This window comes from Pogonomyrmex barbatus, unplaced genomic scaffold, assembly GCF_055798465.1.
Source record: "Pogonomyrmex barbatus isolate J1 unplaced genomic scaffold, ASM5579846v1 scaffold14, whole genome shotgun sequence".
Lineage (NCBI taxonomy): Eukaryota > Metazoa > Arthropoda > Insecta > Hymenoptera > Formicidae > Pogonomyrmex > Pogonomyrmex barbatus.
Genome location: NW_028297110.1, coordinates 7,334,905 through 7,341,008, shown reverse-complemented (window position 1 = coordinate 7,341,008; position 6,104 = coordinate 7,334,905). Strand labels below are relative to the sequence as shown.

The following is a 6,104-nucleotide window of genomic DNA, read 5'->3' as shown; positions in this document are numbered from 1 at the left end:
TATTTCGTACCGTTGACCTATGTGGATTTGCAAATTTGCAATTTTAATACGTGAGGTGATCTCATTGTGACATGATAAACATATTTACGCGAAATTCATCGTAGCAGCCATATATTGGCGCTAATATTACTGCAAATGTTGCAGTGTCTATAGTTATATCATATATCAAACAAATGATGTACAAAAACGTGTAAAGTAGATTTATTCTGTATAATCTCATCGCAGCTGCCATTCGTCGGCGCTTATGCAAAAATACAAAATTGCAATTTTAATGAGAGTTATATTTCACATCTCGCGTAGTAAACCATCGAAAAAAGAATAGAGGGGTATACAAATTAAAAAGAACTTCAACAATTATTATTGCATTAATCGCTCTGTGAAAGACGGACAGTCTATACCTCTATAAAAAGAAACAGCTCTTGAAAAAATGAAAAAATACAAAGGAAGCTCTGTGAATTATTACATTTCGACTCAACAGAATGAGGCACAAAAAACAGTAAGTTTCATTACCACAAATCTTTCTTATACATTTTATATATTTTAATATATTAATAGCTTACTTATATGTATTCTTCTCCTTACAGTATATCTTCTCATAATTCATCATCTTCGGAACCTTGTACATCTCGTATCTTGGAAAGAAGGTTTGTCTTAACATTCACAGCTTATAAATATTTGGATATTGGAATCAACGTGGGACCTGTATCCTATGTAGAATTACGTATTGATGATAATCGAGGCAATCAAATATTATTGCCTTATGTAATGTGGAAAACCTTCATCGAGAAACGTGTGGATATCGAGCAGCTTGTGCAATCAATTGTTCCTTCATCATTGTCGAGTCATAATCTAATTATAGAACTTATTCAAATGCGAAATACAAATATTGTAAAGTTTACATTGCGCGATACATGCTTGTACATGAAGTCGTCAACCGTATTCTTTCTATTTGAACTTGAACATTGCATTGAATATGTATATTATTGAAATCTCTATGAAAATATATATGGTGTCAGCAAAAAATTTAAACAATTTATAAACTTTTTACGGCGGAATTGTATCACAGATAAACATATTGCAATAAAAACTTGGTGCGAGAGCGACATTTTTGACAAAACTTCGATCATAGATTGTGAATTATTAGCGTACGCAATAGATAATATTGTACACTATGTATTACATGACCAATAAATGTATATTATGATAAATATTACTCGGTTTATTCTCCATTCTTCCTTTCAATTCAGCGGTTTCAGGTTGCGCTGCGATAACGAGTCGCGTGCCGACGCATCTTGTCGCGAATAATAATATCACTCATAATAATAATAATAATAAATTACTAAGTAATATTTAAAAAAATCTCCTTTAAAAAAAAAATTAATTTTAAATAAATAATTAATTTTAAATAAAATAATTAATTTAAAAAATTAAAATTACAAAAGATATCAAGATAACGAGATACCTTGGTGGAAAGAGAGAGAACTTAAGAAAAGAGGAAGGAAGAGAGAAGAAAAAATGGTAAGAGAGAGAACATGATGACAGCGGCGGCGGCGGCGGCGGCGGACCCCGCTGACCCCTCGCTTCGTGGACCCCGCGCCATATTCCACCTCCTCGCCTCGCGGATCCCGCATCCATCACTTATGGAGTGCCCCGCGTCGCGGAACCCCTTTGCCCCTTTACCTTCGGAGCTCCCGAGTTAGAACCGGCCTTATATAGTTACTGCCGAATTTCCCCCGAAACGAATTAAGGCAGAGTTTGGCGACGGAGCGTAAGTCGGAATTACGTACGATGTTATTTTTATCGAGAATGATACCTTTGGTTGCTTCATACTCCCTCAGGTAGCGTTCTTTAGCAACGTCGTCGTTGCATTCGCTCGGCCACCCACTTGCCTCTTGTTTCAGTTGCAAAAAAGTGTTGATATATTTGGTAAACAACCCTCCCTGTCGCGTTTCGGGGTTATATCGCGTGGATTTGTACTGCCAAATTTCGTCTACCCGCGAGATATCCTTTTTCGACTGCTTTGCGTAATTCGCAGGACACTCATGTGCTCTCGAACTCACGCTCCGCAGGATCGTCGTGAGTGCACGCGTCGCGAGAAAATGATTTGCAACATGTACGGCAAAGAGCAAATAATAATTTATCGCGCACGTGGTACGGTAGTATCGGGTGGAAGAGATCACGTGGGGGGAGTACTCGGCAATGTACGAGACTCTCGACCGTAGTATAATTAAAATTTGGCGCAATTCCAATTAAACCAGCGCATTCCTCGCCTACATAAATATCCAGGTGACCAATTAGGAAAACTCCGGTCTTGAGTATGTACAGGTACAGAGAACATACGTCTACGTACCGTATCTTCTCGATGCTCGTAACGAGTCGCGATATTGCCGGTGCGTCCGCCGAAAAATGCATCGCGAGGATCGAGAGGTGGGATTTGCACCATGGGATGATTTTCAAGAAATTCTCGCATCTCTCGATTCTCGCGCATTTCTTCGTCGAAAACGCACTCCCATTTTTCTGTTAGAATATATCATTGACGACGTAATCGCCAAGACGCTGCAACCGTTCGTTTGTAACGCGCGTCAAACGTATCGTTAAAATTTTCGAGCGTTTTATCACGGTATAATGGGTAGCAAGACGGACATCCGTGAAAAAAGCAACCGTGAAATTGCAAGACGTGACGTCGCGTCTCACCCCCATTCTCGCATTCGTAATACCCGTCGACCAGCATGCCTTCCGCTAAACGATACTTGCGTTCACGTCCCGCGTGAATTATTCGACGACCGATCTCACGTTCCTTCAAAATTAACCATTGCACAGCTTTACGCGACTGGTTATCTTTAAACCTGTATCCATCCGAAGGAATGATTTCTATTTCTTCTTCGCGCTGTCACGTCGCGGGCGGTAGCGATGTTGCCAAGCAAATCACCACGTGGCACCGGACAAAGGCGGGAATACGCTCGCCTTTCGGCGACGCTGCCAGCAATCGAGTGGCAAATTACCAGCAGCGATTCGGAAGAATTAAGGAGTTAAGGAGTACGAATCCCTGATCACTAGAATAAACGTGCGATTGAGCAGCAGAGAATCTAATCCTTAGTATTAGCGCGATTATCGCGTCTAGCTATTATTTTTCACGGTTGAGTAACGAGACGGAAAAGTGAGTCGGCGCGAGACAATGACGTCTGAAGCAGCGTTAGTATTGTCAAGATAATATCGAGCGCGGACGTGTTCGATAGCCTCTCCCTCTTCTTCGAGTACTTCTAGGGCAACGAAAACACACGCGTCGCAGTGCTCGATTTCGCGGATTAACGAAAGCGGGGTAAGACAACACTCGCAGAAATCTTAGGACCCGGTGAATCCGAATTGAAATGAATGAGTTAATTCCAAGCGGTAAGAGAGAGTGCCCTCGGGTATTAATTCCTTACAACGATAACAGAGAAACTCGGCGCTATTAGAATAATTGTCGGCAGCCGAATTATTTACGCGGCGATAACCGAAGGAAATAATGCAGCGCACTGAACCGACGCGATGTTGGAATACGGCGACTGGATGCGTGCGCGAACCGCGGGTGGCATCAGACCGAGGGAAGCACATCACATTAATTAATTAATGGTATCCGCGAAGGTAAAACGCGTCCCTGCATATCGTTGAATAATATTATGGAATATTATCGGAGCTAGAAGGTTTGAAACAAACATTTAAGAGTGCATTTTCTGAGTGAAGTCGGACGGGGCAAAAACTATGCTCAAAAAAAACAAAGGAGTCGGTCGTAAACCCTTCCGGTCAGGCTTTCCTTTTGTAGAAGCGATCGTTGAACTTGCACGGACACGTTCGGTTGACGCAACAGGGAAAATAGCACGAGAAATATACGCGTATACATATATCTTATAATAATTTGTTAACAATTTAGCTACTTACCTTTCATTGTAAGCTCTCTGCAAATAGTCTTGGAGAGAAATTCGCGGTTGGGAGCGGGGTTCTTGGGTGGTGCTGGTTGGTGCGGGCTGCGCGGGCAGGGCGTCCCAGAGACGGTCGTGCACCAGGAGCTCGTACTCCCTGTCGAAGGTTACCTCCTCGCCGATGATTGCGTTGTGATCGAAAATCGCGGCCATGAAGATTGTATTCGAGGTGTCGTATAGCGTTACTACGCCCCGCGCGATTTTTCCGTGCCTTAGGCATTCGACAGAGGCTTTAGGTATATATTGTATTTAATTAAAAAGTTAGGGTTAGGATATCATATTCGGCTGCGAGCCAATTACGCATTGGTTCGGCGTCGCGTCGGAATGCAGGAGCTATCACGTGCTCGAAATCCGATGTTTCCTTCGTGGTGCGGATGACGCACAACACCTTACCCCCAGAAACAATCGGAATTCTTGCTTTAATTATGAATTAATCGATTAGTCAATATGGGACTTGCTATTAACACTTAGTTGCCTCGTGTTCTCGCGAACACTTCCGTTAGTAGACGCGGTGATGAACCGTATGAAAAAGCAAACACGTGGTGATTCGAATTTTATATTATTATATTCAGGAGATTAATTAAAAGTTGTATGCGCGAAGCTTTATTCTAATGCGGATAAAAGCGGTGATGAAGATTCCGAAATTAACTGATCACGTGGTTACACAAAAATCTAGATTTATTTAAGGAAAGAGAATACACTCGCGCTCTTACACACAAACTAGTAAATAATCTTAACACTAACGGATTACTAATTTGAGACTTAATTAGGAACTTAACTAGAAGTTGAAAGTAAATTAGAAATTGAGTTAGGATACCGACTTAGGAGTATGTCGCGAAACGCTCACGTGGAGCGATGTGTTACTTGGTTGACGGCGCGCACGAGAGCGAACGAGTATGGTCGCGCGTTGTAGCGTGTGCCTGCGGCGACGCTGTTGCGCAACATGGTGGTAGCGTGGGTACGCCAACGCACGTGACGTTGGCGGCGGCATAGATTATAGAGCTAGGCTAGATGTGCATATTTATGGCGATCATTGGTCGACCAATCAGCGTGTGGCTGACTGGAAATGATGCGCGTAACAATAATGCGAGCTTTATTGTAGTAATAATCTTACAATTAATTAAATTAATATCGTTATCCTTAACATGATCTTATTATTAATGCAGGTATTATATTTAGGTATGTTTAAGGAACATTATATTTATTATTGTAATTTAAATATTTTTAAAGTATAATTTATGAAGTATTTCGTGTATTATGTCAAATATTGTTGTTTATAGTTAGTAAGGAAAGTGGTTAGGATAATCGAATACATATGTTATTAAATGTTAATATTTATAATTATTGAAGAAGACGTTATTGAAGAAGAAGTTAAAATAATATTACATCTATGTAACATAATAGTGGTGGGGCGCGCCATGTTAGGCGGAACGGCAGGAGAGCCAATGGCCGTTTTCGGTCGCTGGCGATGAATTATATTAAGATAATATTACATGCGTAGAAGGGAAAAAATATAAATGGCGGCTCTCCGGACGTTACAGCGCAAAAAGTTTTTCCGAAAAACTCTCATGCACTTGTTGAAGCAATAGCTGTACATTTCTCGAATGGACACACGTTTCCCGGCTGTAAGAATATTTTTCTGAAGGCCATACATACTCGTCGAAGGATATTAACGTCGGTGCGACAATACTCGAGTATTTCACATTGAAAATCAAATGTGTTTCTTTCAAACATTTCTGCGTGCCACGCAAGAAAACGTTCGCGTTCTTCTGTTCGCATTGTTTCGGGCGCGTAATAACAAACATCGGGTAATGGACCGACATATGTTTGATTATCGACAGTATTAAATAAGTACGGAAAGACACCTTTGTCACAAGTATCCGGTAACCCGAAGGCCTTCGGTAATTCTGACAAACGCATTGGCATATAATTAACACTGTCGATAAATTTCGTGCGACTTACTCTTAGGACCATAATTTTTGTACCGTTTAAAGTTATACGAGATTCTAATTCAGAATAATTTTCTACGATGTACCGGAGGATAAACTGCGCGTCGAAATGATTTCGTCTTATGCGCTATACAAATAATCCGCGTAAAATGTTTCGTTGATCGTGTTGCGAATTCGACAAATTATTTTACCGGAT

At 41.0% G+C, this 6,104-nt stretch overlaps 1 pseudogene; it reads left to right on the top strand.

The window, feature by feature from the left end:
* Positions 1–479: 479 nt before the first annotated feature.
* On the top strand, positions 480–1,191 carry LOC148937465 (uncharacterized; annotated as a pseudogene).
* The last annotated feature ends 4,913 nt before the right edge of the window (positions 1,192–6,104 follow it).